Genomic DNA, 17,619 nt, shown 5'->3' with positions numbered 1-17,619 from the left:
TAAAGCACATGGTCAAACTGTCTCAGTCAAGCTGACATTTGTGAAAGAAGGTTACTGGAGTATAGGATGTAGACATGGACTCCTAAGGGAGCCGGGTAGTGCATGCCCTGTGTCACACACATGCTTCAGTTGTCTGTCTCCCACACCGTACAAAGATCTTGAGACCAAATGCCAAGGTTGTAAGCAAATTAATAAAAGCATTTTGCAACAACGAAAGGTCACTTTGATCAATCCTTTGCCTTTGTAAAAGCATGTGTCATTTATCTGTTTTGCTGTTATTATCTGTTAGATCTCTGAAATGCTGATAAAAATACTAAAAAAAAATAAATAAATAAAATCCATACTCAAATCACTCTCCAATCAGAAACATTGGCACATAAAAAATGGATAATATTAACTTCAGATGTTATTATTATTATTATTAAGATATCTATGTACTGATATTAAATAGAAACTTTACATTAATTCCTAGGAGGCGGTGATTACAGAAAGGGAATAAACTTAAGTATTCAAAATTTAATGCAACCATATTGAATCAGAGATGCAGAGTGTCATTACTGTCACTGGAGGGAAATCTGAGAGGGACTTAGGGGAAAGGAAGTTTATTGTTATGGTTGTAGGTTGAATAAAAGATCCTGTGTGAATAAATTTTCTAAACAGCATGCTTACTTCAGGGAAAAATGAAACATAGAATGTCTGAGAAAAAAGCCATATTGTCAAGCTATATTGAAATAATTGTTTCTCAGCAAGGAACAAGATCTGTCAGATGCCCATGTTTAGACTCAAGTACTCTAGTGCCATATGTCTCAATAAAATGGCATGAGATTTTATCAAAGAGGAGAAAAATATCGATTAAAAGTGTTATAAGCAGATATCACATGATAAATAATGATGTTTTAAAACCCAATTAAAAAACAAATAGCAACAACAACCAACAAAACCAAAAAACAACAATATAGCTTGAGTGTCCGTATTCAGACCCAGAGTTAGGGCACAATTTGGTTCAGGTTACTAAAAATTAATCAATTTCCTCCCATTATAGTTAGAGTGAATATATCAAGAAATTGTTATAACTAAATCATTCTTAATTTCAGTGACTAAGTGTTCAGTTTATCAGAAAAGAATATGCAGAACGATAAAGGAAAGCTTTATTATAACATTCTATTAATTATTATAACACCCTATTATAACATTCTCTTTTCTTCACTCAATGTTAACCACTAGTAAACTCATCCAGATAAAATATCACTGCCCAGATCTCTTACTCATTTTATTTAGAAGTTTTCAACATTTACTCTTTATTTTGCAATTGTTTCTTCCTTTCACATTATAGCACATCACCAAGAGTAAAAATTAAGTCAGATATATTATATCTCTCATCATAAAGATTTTAATTGGAGAATATCTTATATATATTTACAACCAATTATACAAATCAGAAGTGTATACACTCCCCTAAGGTAATCCTATTCTAATTTTCTGTCTCTCAATGAAGTGTCACATAAGTTATTCACTTATGAGATTTAAAAATCTGGAAATTAACCAAAATCTCTTCCATCTCCTTCACTCCCATGAACAATATATCACTAGATATAGTGAATTCTATCTCCCTATCACACATCAAATCCATTTGCTTCTCTTTAGGTCTACATTACAAGCCTGGTGTAAACCACCTTTATATCTTAACTAGAATAATCTAGTAGCCTCCTACAAAATTACCTGCACTCACTCTTATACTGAATTATACTGAATTATAATCTCTTTTCCTTGATGCATTCAGAGACACTTTCAAATTGCATATCTATTTGTCTTTCTTCCAAGCTTATAATTCTTTAGGAGCTTTTCATTCTTTTGAATTAACACATAACTCCTTATCAGGGTCTATAAGGATCTACGAGCTAGAGTCCCAGGTAGCTCAACCTCTTTGTAACATGCTCATCTATTTTTCTTGGCCTGTTGTTATACTGGCCTTTGGGTCTCTCACACATTAACTCTCTTCTAATATGCTTTCTTCCCTCTTGGTTAATTATTATCACTCATTGGTTTCTCAGATCCATCTTTAATTCCTCCAGAAAATATTTTCTGAGCTCCATGACAAAGACAAATCACTCTTCCATAATTCCTATATGTTTCATGTTTATTCCTCATTACATTTTAAAAAGTTTACTTTTAGATTTTTTATTTATATCCCTTCTTGACTGTAGCCGGGGATGTTTTGGCCATTGTATTCACATCATAACTGTTGGGTAAATGAATAAAATCGTGAGTGGACAAATAAATGAATTATCATATAAAATAGAGTTTAAAGCATTAATTGGAGATTCCATAATCAGCAAAGATATATAGCAAAAAAGCTAGAGAAAATTACGTGAGAATGAACTAATTGATGAGGCGACTGTGTATCAATTATAATGATAGCTTATGTTGAAATAGCAATTAATTGCAAAACTTTAGTGGTTAGAAAATTTATATTTTCTCCTATTTGTACTATGTATTGATTGTAAATTGGCTAGGTTCTGTTTCACACTATTTTCTCTTTAGGAAACAAGCTGACAGAGCAACCACTGTATAGGATATTTCTTGTTGCTGTGGTAAATAAAATGAGATGGTGTTGCAAACAAAGCACTAGTTTATAAAGTTTCCACTCATAAGTGACCTGCAATGTTTCCTCTACTCTTTATTGACCAAAGCAAGTCACACAGTCAATGGGAAGTGAAATTTTAACATGAACTAAGAAGTAGAAAGAATCAGGGAAATATTTGGTGAAACACAGGCAATACTTCCATGAAAGACAAAATGTTTCTGAGACAACATAATTTTAGAACTCAAGGATTAGGAAAGGACAAGTTCTGGTCCATCATGTAGCTATATAAAAATAAAATCTTGAAGTAAATAAAGATAAAATAACAAGTAGGAAAATGCTTTAGTAACTGTATAATGCAGATCTTACCCATTGTTATATTGCTATGTACATTAGTATTAACAAGACAAATCATGGGTATTATAATTATTACTCTAATTATGTTAATTAATGGAAAAATCAGCAGTATACCATTTGTTAACAAATATTTATTGAAAACCTATATATTTTCCAGTGAGAGTGACAGGCATTATATGATAAGCATCATGAATAAATTAGTGAAATAGACAGAAGGACTACAGTGACTATTTCTGGATGAAAATCAGGTAAAGTGACTTTCCTTAAGTAAAAATGGCTATTTTTCTCCACTTGGCTTTGCATGAAACAGAAATTCCTTTTCAAACTGTGGACAAGGTAGTCTGAATATTCTTTTTAAATAATGTTTATTTTAGAATTTTGAAAGTAGTAGAAAATGAGATACAACCCTGAAAGCTTTTCAAACCAAAATATCTCTCCAATTCTGGGGGGGTGGGGGGAGGGAGGGGAAAGAGTAGCAGATCTAAGCAAAGAACCCAGGACTCCTGAAATGTAGCTTTATACTTTTACTAAGAACATTATTTTTAATTTAAAATAAAATTTTATTAATCATAAAAATATTTGCCTTGAGTTTGCTTCAAAATTTCAAAGGTGGAAACTATTTTATCTGGAGAACTTTGCCTCTCCTATTGGCTTCTCTTTGCTGTCACAGTTTAGACATTTTGATTTTTATTATAGCATTTTACATCTTTTATTAGATGCATAAACCGCCTTTATTTGTAAATTTTGAAAGTTCTTAATGAATCTGTAGATTACTCTTTGAGGCATTCAGAGGTAGAATATTTTTTCCCTTGATTACGTTTGGCTTACTGACATTTTAAATTGAAAATCAATATACTTATGATGGGTTACATCAGTGATGTTTATAATGTTTACTTAAAAAAACCAAATGAACAAACAAAAACTCACAGACACAGATAACAGTATGGTGGTTATCAGAGAAAAGGGGGTTTAGGGGTATAGTAGAATAGAGGGTAGAGGGAGTTGAGTATATGGCTACAAGGGATATTTGACTTTGGATGGTGGACACACCATGCAATATACAGATAATGTGTCATAGAATTGTACACTTGAAACCGATATTTTATTAACCAATGTCACCTCAAAATTTAATAAAAATAAGTTTAATTTATTAAGAGACTGTTTACAAATATCAAGAACTTGCTAAATTCATGCTAATAGAAATATGTATATATAGCACAATATTAATTTTAAAACATAATTTACAAAATATAACATAAATAATTTATACATATATAATAGTTTATATATACACATATACTCCTATGTAATGTAAGATTGAAAGGAAATACACCAAAATATTAGCAGCATTAATATTCAAAATGGTGCAGTCATTAGTATTATGCTTTTGTCTCTTTCAAAATTCACAAATGAGTTTTCATTATTACGTAAATTATTTTTTAAATTTCTTCATTGATTAAGTTGTTATATGTGTCCTTATTCCCCCATTACTCCCTATATTACTTAAATTATTATAAAAGTATTATAAAAGTTTTAATAGTAGATGCACTGCAGGCTTATACACTGCAAGTGAAAGTGAAAACAGGTGCTATTTTTTGGCAGAATATGTTTTAATTTTTTTCTACACACATATATTCAACACTTCTACTAATAAAATTTCTTCCAAGATTCAATAAATAAAATAATTAAGAAGTGCCCAAAGAATAGACAATTTCTTTTACTCCCTAGGTTTGGAATACTAAGCACATGAGGAGAAACAGAAACATACAGAGAAAAGCTTTTGTGCATTCCAGGACAAATGGGAAGCAGGCTCAGCTTTCTGGCAGTAACAATTACATAGCAAGGTCTCACACAGGCCCATCCAGGTAGAAGGAACTACAATAAAATTCAGAGACTTCTGTATTTCAAACATTGACATCAATCCATTAGGATATAAATATGTATTGTTTCTACAGTGAAAGGTAAGTTGGAGGGGTAAGCTCCAAATACTTCTTGATGCCTTGGCATATGCAAAATTTAGAATTGTCTCAGTCACTTAGTAACTGTGGAGATTATGAAGTTAGAAGTTTAATACTCAATTTAGGCCTCTTTTTGTATCTCTGTGTTCTATTTTTTGGTCTCTGTCAGTTCAGTAAAAAGTTGAGTTTACTAACTTTAACTAAAGGAAAAGAAAAGTTAGCATTATCTTTGCTACCTAGGAAACCAAGTTTATGATCTGATGTTGATATCCATTTAACATTTGTGATATATAGTTTGAACAAATCTGAAAGGTAAGGAATATTGTTACCATTTACAACTGAGGAAAATGAAGAGCAGGGAGTAATCTTACCTAGTCATAAAGGTAATAATATGAACTAGTACTTGAAGTTCAATTTTTTGTTATTGAGGTGGATGCTACAGTAGAACATTCTATTTCTTCCAGTAATTGAATATTACATGTGTATTTAACCATGGGTGCCAGTGGCTGGTATAATTGCTAAAATAATATAGTTTTTGTTTGTTTGTTTGTTTGTTTATTCAATATTCATTACTCTGTAATTCAAGATATAAATAAACTTCTTTGCCTTTAGTAACCAGGGAGAAAACAATCATGTGACCTATTACAAAACTAAAATTTTAGCTATAAATCAATAGATTATCATTGAATTTTAACAATGTCATAAAAATATGCTCATCAAAAAACAACACTAAGAAAATTAAGAAAAAGCCAGAAAATGGCTAAAATTATTTTGTGTGCATATATTTGTGAAAAATTATATTCAAAATGAATGTCTTCTAAAAGTCAATATAAAATAAAAAAACTCAAAAAAATTTTAAAGGAAAAAACACCCATGATAGAGTAAATAGGGTTGAATTTAAGATCAAGTAAAAAATAGCTAGAACACTGAACAAAATATATGAAAGCGCTGTTTTCAGACATTCGAAGAAAAGTAGCACAAAATGAAAATAAAATAAAGTTACATTGCCCTGGCTTCTGCCTGAAAGGGATGTCTGGATTCCAGGTTCAGAAGGTGGAACCTAAAAGCTAAGAATGAACTTCCTGACTGAGCACAGTGAGGCTGGATTTTCCGGGACTGAGATGGCTTTAAACAGGAAAAATATGAAGAAGATCCTAATTTTTGAAATAATATTCTATATAATTTTAGGTAACACATTTAGATAAAGAAACAATTTTACCATCAGAATGCTTCAAGTAAGTTTTGCCTGAGTCAATTTAGTAAGTCTGAGCTGACAATCTAGAATGCCAGAATATCTAATTCAGATCAACTTTCTTATTGAAAACAACTAAAAATGCATAACAATATTTAAGAAAATCTTAAAATATCTGAAAGCTAGAAATAAAGATAAGGCCCACTAGTTCAATTAAATAAAACTAAAAATACATAGATGCAAATTTTGCCTTAGGAGCTCATTTTGTCCTGGGACATTGCCAATTCTGAATAAGGGCCAGGGAGTATAAGCATTACTTCTGTAGATTTGTAGGGTACTGGAGAAAAAACTGGAGTTCAGGATACTCTTACGAGTGAAGGATACATGGATTTACCCTCAGAGTAAGACATTCAAGAAGTAAACCGACCCTCATGTGAAATGCTATCTAGCTTCAAGCTATCTTCAGTGGTCCCTCACAATATCTCCTACTCCATAATTGGATTCAAGAGATTTTAGAGTATAAGTACCCCATGCATTTGGCAGAAACAAACATCTTGAGAAAAATAACATTATCCTTAGTTTGAATATATTTCTATAAGTAACTTTTAAATACAATGTCCACCATATGATTAAAGATAATCAATCCCATAAGGAGATAAGACAATAGGAATTAAAAAAATACAGAAACCACAAACTAAACAAACACATGCACAGAACCTCAGAGAGTGGAATTATCAGAGACAGATGGTAAAAACCAGGCTTAACATGCTCAAAGAGATAAAATCAAGCTTGAAAAATTTGGTTTGGAATGACTTAGCATATAAGAAGATAAATTAAAAAGAAATTATATTCCCCAACTGAAAAAACGGTAATCACATTATTATTTTAAAAGATGTGCTTAACAGCATACTAAACACAGCTAAAGAGAGAATTAACCAAGTCACAGAACAATTCTACCACAAGATTCATGGTGCTGTCATTTTATAGATTTAACCTTCTTTCTTTACTCCCCACCCCTTCCATGCCTAACAACTACTAATCTGTTCTTCATGTCTATAATTTTATCATTTCAAAAATGCTATATGAATGGAATCATACGGTATTCAACCTTTTGAAATTTTTTTTAACTTATTATAATTCTCTTGATATCTATCCAAGTTATTGTTTGCATCAAAAAATTTCTTGGCCAGTCAGCATGGCTAAGTAGTTGAGCATTGACCTATGGACCAGGAGGTCATGGTTCAATCCCCAGGCAGGGCACATGCCCAGGTTGAAGGCTCGATCCCCAGGGGGAGCAAGCAGTAGGCAGCAAATAAATGATTCTCTCCTCCCATTGATGTTTCTATCTGAAATCAATAAAAATAGTTTATTCCTTTTTATTGCTTAACTAGAGGCCAGGTACATGAAAATCCATGTACCGGATTGCACTTATTAAGTGCACTTCTAACTATATTTTGAGAAAGTCCCTTTTCTCTATCTCATAGTTTGTTCTCTTTATCTACTATCTCTTGAGTTTTTAAGACTAGTCTCCTGTCTGATCTCCTGCTCCTTTTGCTGGGTCCACATTTTACATAAAATCTTGTATATATTAATTGTTTGTTGTTCAAAAAATTATTTTAAACCTATGTTATGTGTATATATGTATGTGTATATATATATATATATATTATATTGGATAGATATGTATAATCTAATTTTAACTATATCTATCCATCTATTTTATTTCTTTGTGCTTAAATTTTGGGAGGAAGAATTAATAGTTAATGGTTTTGAACCTGTTAAGTTATAACTGCACAATAACTTGCAGATATTTAAAACATTTATAAGTCATCACATTCTGTTGAGATTATTTTATGAGTGAGATATGAGCAACCTGCTTTCAACAGTATTTACTATTCTTATTAATGGATTTTTATTTTATTATTCAGCAAGAATGTATTTCACTTCTTCTGACACCTGAAATATATTCATATATTAGCAGTGCCTCCTGACTTTTGCTATGAAAGACATAAATCACTGAAGGAAGTATGCATAAACAGAAGGCTGCAGGCCATCACATTGTCATTTTCCTCTTCTGTCTCAATTAAGAGAGAATGCTAGTTTTCCCCTCCTATGTTTTGTGAATGTTGACAAATGATTCACACTGCAGAATTGCCTTCTCAATTATATTAGTAAGAGTGTCCATATGTTTTTGAAAATTACTTTTATTTGAATCATTTATGCTAGCATTGATTGCATATAAGTGATAGTCTATGAAAAATATTTTTCCTATCTTTGCATCTTTCTTTCCTGCACATTTTTCTCCTCTTTTATAATGTTTGGAGAATGTTGAGAAGAAAAAGCAGCAGGTTTTTTCATATTAAGGAAGCATATCTGAATGGTAATCAAGACCACAAATGATAATAAAGATCACCTTGAAAAATTCCAGGAGGTTTTTATTTAGAAAGTTCCAAAGGCAATCTGACTTTGTGGAAAAATGTTTGCATAGATAACTAAAAATAGAAAACTGTGGATATTAAATAAACAAGTAAAAATATGTAGTGTTGCTGAAACCAGTTTGGCTCAGTGGTTGAGCATCGGTCTGCGGACTGAAAGGTCCCAGGTTCGATTCTGGTCAAGGGCATGTACATTGGCTGCAGGCACATCCCTGGTAGGGGGTGTGCAAGAGGCAGCTGGTCGATGTTTCTCTCTCATCGACGTTTCTAGCTCTCTATCTCTCTCCCTTCTTCTCTGTAAAAAATCAATAAAATATATTAAATAAAAAAAAATATGTAGTGTTGAAAATGAGATACTACTGACTTACTTTTTACTCAAGAGTGCTGGATATAAATTAAACATCTCTATTACACCTTTTACTACCAACCACTAAAGTCGATGGAAATGTCATATCAAGTAAATTATTTTACCCATATAATCTTTTACCCCAAAATGTGCAGTGATTTATCTGAAATAAGCTATCTTTTATTTTGGTAATTTTTAACTCTACAGTAAGACTTACAACCTTTTTTATATTCTTAGTATAGACTAGACATTGACAATAAACTATTTCATTCCATACGTAAAACAAGACCATAGGTAGGCACTATTTCATTTAAATCTAAATAAATAAATAAGGTTGAAGGGAGGAAGAGATGTGTTCAAAACCACAAGATTAGGAAATACCACCTAAACCCAATGGTTCTTGTTCTTTTTAAATATATTTTTTATTGATTTCAGAGAGGAAGGGAGAGGAAGAGAGATAAAAGCATCAATAATGAGAGAGAATCATTGATCAGCTCCCTTCTGCACACTGCCTACTAGGGATCAAGCCAGCAACCTGGGTATGTGCCCTGACCCAGGAATCGAACCATGTCCTCCTGGTTCATAGGCTGTTGCTCAATCACTGAGCCACACCTGCTGGGCAGGGTTCTTGTTCTTCACTCTCGGTAATAAACATGGCTTTATATTTTAAAAGATAATAGATTGTAGCAGTTAGGAACCTCTCCCCTTCACTTTTGTTTGCGATTGACAAGCTGTCAACTCAAATTAGCTACAGCACTAAAGAAATTCTTGTTCTTCTCTTACCACTCACAGCCTCGTTCATCAAATGTACACTTTATACAAAGTTTTGATATTATTTTGAAATTATTCAGAGCTATAACCAACATTACTTGTTCTATCTTAAAAGTAGATTATTCTAGATTTCACTAAAATGAATAATTTTGAGTAGCTCAGACTTTTTTACTAATTCCTGATACCAATATATTTGTTACTTTTTGAAGAATAAGAAACTTCACTAACCAAGAAAATGATGTTTCTCCATTCTTCTAGAATAGTTAAAATCCCATTGAAAGATTTACTTTAAGACATACTTGCATATGTGAATATAAATCTGAAATAAAATTGCTTTAAATGTTTCTTAATGGTCCTGCACAATATTCCAGCTTTAGAGGAGTCCATACTTAGGTGCTTTAAAATGAACTAAATCTTTACTGTAATAAATAAAGTCATGAAGAATATAATTTTAAAAAGTCAAGCTACTGTTTTTTAAAACTAGATGTGAAAGGTGACTTATTCTGTAAAAATCAAATACTTCTATTATATCTCCCTCCACTGTTGGAACTGGTGCAATAACATGTTTTTAAAAATCAGGTGTAGATGTCTAGATTTGATTGTTGAAAGTCTAATGTTCTTTAAGAAAATTAAATGACATGAGATCGTTAGGGAGATGTCATTGCCTCTAATCCTTTAGGAACTTGGAGAAGAAGTTTCTTAGAAATCACAAATGCTAGCATGATGCTATAATCAGATCCCATGCCAAAATGCAAGGCAGATATAGACCACGGTCCCCTTTCTTGATTCTCCAAATTATTTTTCAGTCTCAGGATTGGTGCATATCTCAGTCTGAATCCTGTAGGAAATTTCTGTATGTCAAAATTTGTTCAGTACCTACATCTTAATTTCTGGGAACTGTTTCTTTCTGCTAGTTACCCACCAGGGGAAAGATTGTCTATATGTTCTCCCCCCCCCCCACCCTGCCCCCCAGAGAGCAGGAAAGTGATGGCAACCTTACCTAAAGGTCTTTGTACAGTTACAGACCATGTTTGCTACAGCATGTCCCAAAAAGAAAAACTCACAGAGTGAGTCCTAGCCCCCAAGCCCCTGAAGTCCACTCTTATCTTGTTCTTGTTCTCTCGTTCTTTGTGTGGGATTCAAAGTGTGTTCTGCCTCAGACCTAATTATGTTGACTTGCCACAGATGCCTTCTTTTATTTTATTTTAACAAGGGAATTTTTTGCCCTTAAGTTGTTTTCTTAGCTGCTTTTGTCTTGCAACAACAGCCATTCAAATCTAAATCTAAGATCACTTCATGTCTTGGAAAGACTGTTTAAGACACTGTTCTTTCATGTGTTTCCAGCTCTTCTTTTTTCTGAAAATGTTGGCATTAATACATATTATTCAAAAAATTCAGTGGAGGGGTGGGGGAGGGAATTGTGATTAGGCTCAAATGAGACCTCCATTCTGATTATATAAGAATTTCCATTCATAGAGAAGGTTACTTTTTTGAGATATTAATGTACTATGTTTTGTGTTCACTGTTACTGAAGAGTAAGAGATAATGAGCTCTTTTGTGTGTATTGTTTTGCTTTTAGTTTTTATCCCTTCCTCATCCAAGGAATGAGGTTATCATTGTTCTCTGTCACTTTATCACTTTGGGGGCATTTTCAGAGAGACCCGCTATAACTAGTTTTAGGAGAAAATATATATATGAATACATATTGATAGATTTTAATCTTCTAAAAGCCCAATAACCAAAGTTGGAAGTTATACAACTATGAGTTTTGTCTAGCTCAGAGCACATTATCTTTTCAGTGAAGACAATTGTACCATCATACTGGGCACAGATATCACAATTAATACTGTCTACCAGCCACTCTTCCTTAAACCTCCGAATTTTTAGAGTGAGCTTCTAAAAGCTTCTGGGCAGTTAAATGTGACTTTACATTCAGCAGAGGAGAATCGGATACCATCCTACTTCTTTGCCTTCTTGCATCTCTTTTGAAGTTGGCATAAATAATTTGGATTGATGGAGTTCTTTTCAATTTAAAGGGTGGGGAAAGGGGAACACCTGCAATTATGTCAACATTAAACATTTTCAATAAAAAAGCCAGGAAAGTACAGTTCTGACTTCAAATAAAGACCTACACACTATTTACACTTGCACAGGGTGTTTCAATATTGTAGAGAACCAAAAACAATGAAAAATATACGCTATTCTCCACCACTTCGACTGCTTCGCAGCAACATACACCTTATTCCTTCTTCAAATATCGAAGATACAAAAATAATAATAATAATAGCAAGAGTAGTGCCTCTGCCTAACACCATATAAAAACCTCTACTGTAATTAAGCCTATCCTAATTCTACCCCAAATGATGACCAGTTTCATGCACTTTAAAAAAAAAATCATCTTTATTTTTGAAAGGCAGAGGAGGGTAGGTGGGAAGAGATCAACCAATGAAGATGTCTGTGTATATGCATAACTCATGGATATGGACAGTGGGGTCTTGAGGGCCCAAGGAATAGAGGTGGACTTGAGTGGATTAATGGAGGGGGGGGGGCAGGGAACCTTTTAATACTTTCAACAATAACGATTTTTGAAAAGAAAGTATTACAGATGTCCCCCCTTTTTTTTCACATTGATTCCCATCTACCCCACACCCATCCCTCACCCAGGCTTCACCACACTATTGTCTATCCATGGGTTATGCATTTTTGCATATAAGTTCTTTGGTTTATCTTTTACCACCCACCCAACCACTCTTACCTTCCGTCTGAGATTTCAAAGTCTGTTCCATGCTTCTATGTCTCTGGATCTATTTTGTTCATCAGTTTATTTTATTCTTTAGATTCCACATATGAGTGAGATCATATGATACTTAATTAAAAGCCCACAATCTCTGTATGATATTATTTCTTCCTAAAATGATCTAATTCTGCCTAAATATTCTCAAATCTACAGACTAAATTGCAAAATCAAATATATATAGTTAATGTATACCAACATATGTATAGTGCCACATAGAAGAAAGTGAGTGACTACTACGTTCCTCGTTTCTGCAACTGATTTTGAGATTTGCACCTATTTTCTACACCATCCTCCTTATTTCACTTACTGTAGGTTTCATCATCTCAGTTGATTTCTTTCTTTTCTTTACATGGTGAATTGGTCCAGCCTTTCCTGGGGCATCCAATTCTTTGGAGATTTTACCTATGTTATATTTCAGTCCCTTTGGTTCCTAACTTACTTTCTGCTTTATCTTGTAACATCCACTCTATTTACTTAAGAAGTTCCAGATCATACACTTACCAAAATTTTAGTTTCTCTCTCTTTCCCCCCCCTATCTAGTTCTTCCAATGGCCAATAAGAAAAAAAAAGTGAAATAGAAATCTCAGCTTCTAATACAATGGGAACATTCTTGGGTCCCTTGCTAGAAACAGTCTCATTTGAGAACTGAGATCTCAAATTCAGAAAAGCTCAGAATTGTGAGGACAGAAAGAACAATGCTTGCTGGTGGTTCATTATATAGAAGATGGGGATAAAAGCAGGTTTATAATTGTCATATGGAAAATAATACAATAATTAATAAATAATAATACAAGAATAAACTCTGTTTCGTATATATATATATATATATATATATATATATATATAAGCATAAACCTACTTTTTGTCTCACCTTGTATACTAGTGAAAGAAGCCACTCTCATTTCTACCACATTTGCCGAGAACTATTTTTAACTCCTAATTTCCCTGAGCTTGAAATATTAGCATCATAGTGACTGATGCAGAGCATCCTGTAGTAAACATAGAGCAAAGCTGAAGAAGTAAAAACAATGCAATAGACCCCTCTTAGTCATCTAGAGGCTGTGCTATAAAATATCAATTGTTTTACCCTTGAAACTGAGCTAAATTTTTTACTTAGTTGTTTAAGTAATTTTGAATTAATTCATTGTCAAACAAAATTGAAACATCTTATGTTTTCATATTCATTGTAATTATTATGCTGTTTTATCATTTAATGTAAAAAATAAGAATTTGTCTTGTGGGTGTGTAATTATTTTACTGCAGGGATTGTTATTACTCAACTTCACTTTAAATCTTCAAATGTGGATGGATTGGTGGCATGCTTTAAATAATGTTGGAAATTCATGAAACACAACTGTATTGCAACTAGTAAGAATTCAGAATTTGTACTTATTGTTAATCTCTTTACTTGTATCTGAACTTACAATGAACTCCCTGAGTTTTCAGTCTAGAGATATATTTGCTTTTCACACACGCTGTAAAAACCTCAGTGTAATTTCTGGTTTTTGAAAAGCAACTTATTCTTCATCTCCTCTTTTTGACGTTTACTAAAGGTGCTTCTGACAGTTTCAAAATTTAAAACATTAGGAAGGATATTGTTTAGTTTTCAATACCTTTCTAAACATGTACACCTATTATCACATATTTGCATTATTTTAGAAATATTTCTTTTATCCATTTAGCAGAATATTGAAGCCTAATAGGGGTTGGATCCAAAGAGGAATAGTCTTCCCTCCAATCCACATGTGCATGTACAACACTGTTAATTGCATTGCATTTGCAATAGGGGCTGGCTTGGTAATCATTTGGAACCTACAGGGGGCAAAGAAGGTCTATGCGGCGGAACATCGGGCTCAGATGAAAGGAGGGATAGAAAGATGTAGTCCCTCTTTCAGTGTCTATGGAAATGAGATACACACCCAGCCGCAGAGTCCTTATTTATCAAAGAGCCTTATACATCCTGTGCTGTGCCAAGGTCAAAGTAACAAGGTTTAACACTGACTGAGAAAAGGTATTGTAACCTCGTCTCTTTGGGGAACATACTGGCAACACATGCTAGACTGTGTAAACTAGAAGAAAAGCAGAGGCTGTTGCCATGGCATAGAGGCCGTGTCCACAGAGACACCTGCAGCAGAGGCTGAGGCATAGTGTGCAGAGTGTGTTTACGTAAGGAAGCCGGAGAAGCTGAACATGTGGGACACTCGGAGCAGCCCGGTTGGGATAATGTGGAAACGTTCTGTGGATGCCCTGATGCCTTGTGAAAGGACTAACTATGAAAGGACTAACCTGGCAGAGCAGTTTGGATGTTGAAGGTGAAAGAGACATTATTTGTACTCACAGGCTGATATAGCTTCAAGCCATTCCAGATACATTTGGATCCTTTTTTTACACCAAGTGGTGAAATAAAATTAGATTTAAATAAGGGAGTATAAGTATTTGAATTTTTTTTTCCTGATTACACAGCTTATCTGTTTAACCAAATACAAAGCACTAGTCATTATAATGTCTATGAGAAATGTCTAAGTCAATTTTCCTCTTTGCTGCGTTTCTGTTGTATTAGCATGTTCCAAACTTTGAATAGAGCTCATACATCACTCTTAAAATCAGGACAACTTTCTATGTTCAGAAACTTAACATCATTCTTTTTGATCAAATACTCTAAGAGCTTTTGACATACAGAACCAAGAAAAGCAAAGATTTGGGTTAAATCTGCAGTTCAGCTGAAAGCTTTTGTTAAGGGGTCTGATTGCAATAGAGAAAGCAGATGTTGGGTATTAAATTTTGCATCACATTTTTGATGTGTTAAGTTTGTACTTCAGTGCCTACATGCATCATCTATAATGTTTTCATAGGGAAATGCTCTATAATAATTTATGACTAATTAGAAAAATTCTCATTCAAAAAACAGTCATTTAGCAGAAAAGTCATCTTGTATATTTTTTTTGTTTGAGTTCTGTTTTGCCCTTCTCTGAGGTTTCCTGAATGCTTCTCCCTCCCTTGTTATCTAGTGTTTTTACCAACTGTATGGTTTACCTGACACTACATTCTTTCCCTCTTCAGAAAATTGTAACATTTGGCATGTTCTAGGATGTTGGTGCACACAATACCTCGATCTGTGTTCCTTATGTATGACAAACAACCCATATGTATTTAACACATTAATGGAGTAAATTGTTTTTAGTTCTCTAATTTGATTATTACATACTAAAGAGCTGTGCAGCTAACTTCTGACAAAATAACTCTGCTTGGAAAATACCTTAGTCTTTTACCTTTGAATTTTACACATTTGGAAACAGAAAAGTGAGCTGGCTTTCAGTCCTCAGCAAAGAAACTAGGCTCATAACAAGTAAAATTGAGGGTTGGGTAATATAGAGACTGTTACTTATTGTATATAATCTAAAGGTGTCCAGAAATATTACTGCAATACTATGTCTCAATAGGAGCTCCTGCAATGAATATCACTGTGGGGCCAATTGGATTGCAGGTGTAATTGAGAGACTTGTCACAATTCTTCCCTTTACTTTCATAAACATGGCTGGTGAGTTTGCTGACTTTGCCAGTCTGACATAAATCAAAATAATTAAAATGTTTTACCAATTATGCATAAGAATGATGTTTCCCAATGAGACTGGGTTTTATTCAGTATTGTGAAAGTTTTAATTTAATTTACTATATTCAAAGCAACAAATAGGAAATCCAAATTTTCTAATTCCCATGTTAAACATTTCTCATACAATTATACTTTCATGTTTTGTACGGTTTGTATCTCTCTGCATTTAGAAATAGCATTAACTTAAATTGCATCCACTATAGTGAATTCACTTTACCTTTTATAAAGAAGTCAATTATATAAACATATAATTGTCTAATATATCTATAATTTTCTCATCACCTGAATTCAATTTCCACTACAATATTTTTAGGGACCAATTTCCTCTATTACTGTTATTTTTATTAAAATACATTATTACTGGAAAAACATCTCTGCTAATGAACCTTAAATCTTCTGATCCTCTAATTAACTTTGTAACCTGTATATAAGGTATAACTCTTCTCATATTATTTCTTTATGAATGTTCAATACAATAATGGCACCAGAGATGATAATTCAGCAACAGCAAATATTTATGCAGAACTTATTATGTACCAAGCACCATGCTATGCTTCATATGTCAGCTGTGATTCTATGTGAAGCCAGTGTTTTTAAATCTTTGTACAACTCCTTGAATAGCACATAGATCTATGGTAAATATATCAAAGGTTTTTCAAATGTGGCATGTATAGAGAGCCCTGTTTTTTCTGAGTTTATAAGAAATTATTTAATTTGTTCTTTGGGATATAATTCTTACATGCTTTTCCTGTTACGAGGTAGGAACTATGCACTCACCCCTTGAATCGCTCACTACTCTAAGTAATAGGATGCAGTAAAGGCAATGCTAGGTGATTTCTGAAGGTAGGGAAGGAAGTTTATCTGTTGCTTTGGTGCACTTGCTTATGGGAAATGTCTGTAGAAAGTAACTGAAAGAAGTCAGAGTACTCTAAAATCAACATGCTGTGAGTCCAAGCCACAGAAGGAGACCATGTGTAAGTAGTTGGTCCAACAACCTGAACTGAAGTTCCAGCCAATCTCTAGCATCAACCACAAAGTATATGAGTAAAGACAACTGAAAAGTTATTTCCATGCATCAAGCTTACCAAGTAGAGTACCCAACATCAGGCAGATGAGATAAGTCAAAGAATTAGTGAACATACTATATTTTTCATGCCACAGAGTTTTGGGGCAGTTTATTATGTATGCAGCATTAGTAACACGCAAAGATTTAGATTCAGAGGAGGATCATATGAAGCAGATGGACAAAATGACTATTCTTTTGATGACAATCAACTTCCTTCAACTGTCTTCTCTGTCCTTGCACAATGGACTCAAGAACAACATGCCCATGGTGGGCAGGGATGGAATTTAAGGAGCAAAGCATGAACTAAGTAACATGAGCATCAAACCAAGAACAGGTCTCCCCCTTTAGCTTCTCTGAGGCCTGGGCCCAGTACCCCGTAAGCCCTGTGGTGAAGAGTGCCCACTTATCCTGGAAGTCTGCCGTCACATCAAGACTGAAGGTGTTGAGAGATGAAGTTGCAATTTGCTTTCCTGGGTTCCCATTGTGTTCCTGATCACTTTAATTCC

The sequence above is a fragment of the Pipistrellus kuhlii genome, unplaced genomic scaffold (genome assembly GCF_014108245.1).
Source record: "Pipistrellus kuhlii isolate mPipKuh1 unplaced genomic scaffold, mPipKuh1.p scaffold_m20_p_14, whole genome shotgun sequence".
NCBI lineage: Eukaryota > Metazoa > Chordata > Mammalia > Chiroptera > Vespertilionidae > Pipistrellus > Pipistrellus kuhlii.
The sequence above is the reverse complement of the archived record's forward strand: the minus strand, read 5'-3'. Positions refer to the sequence as shown.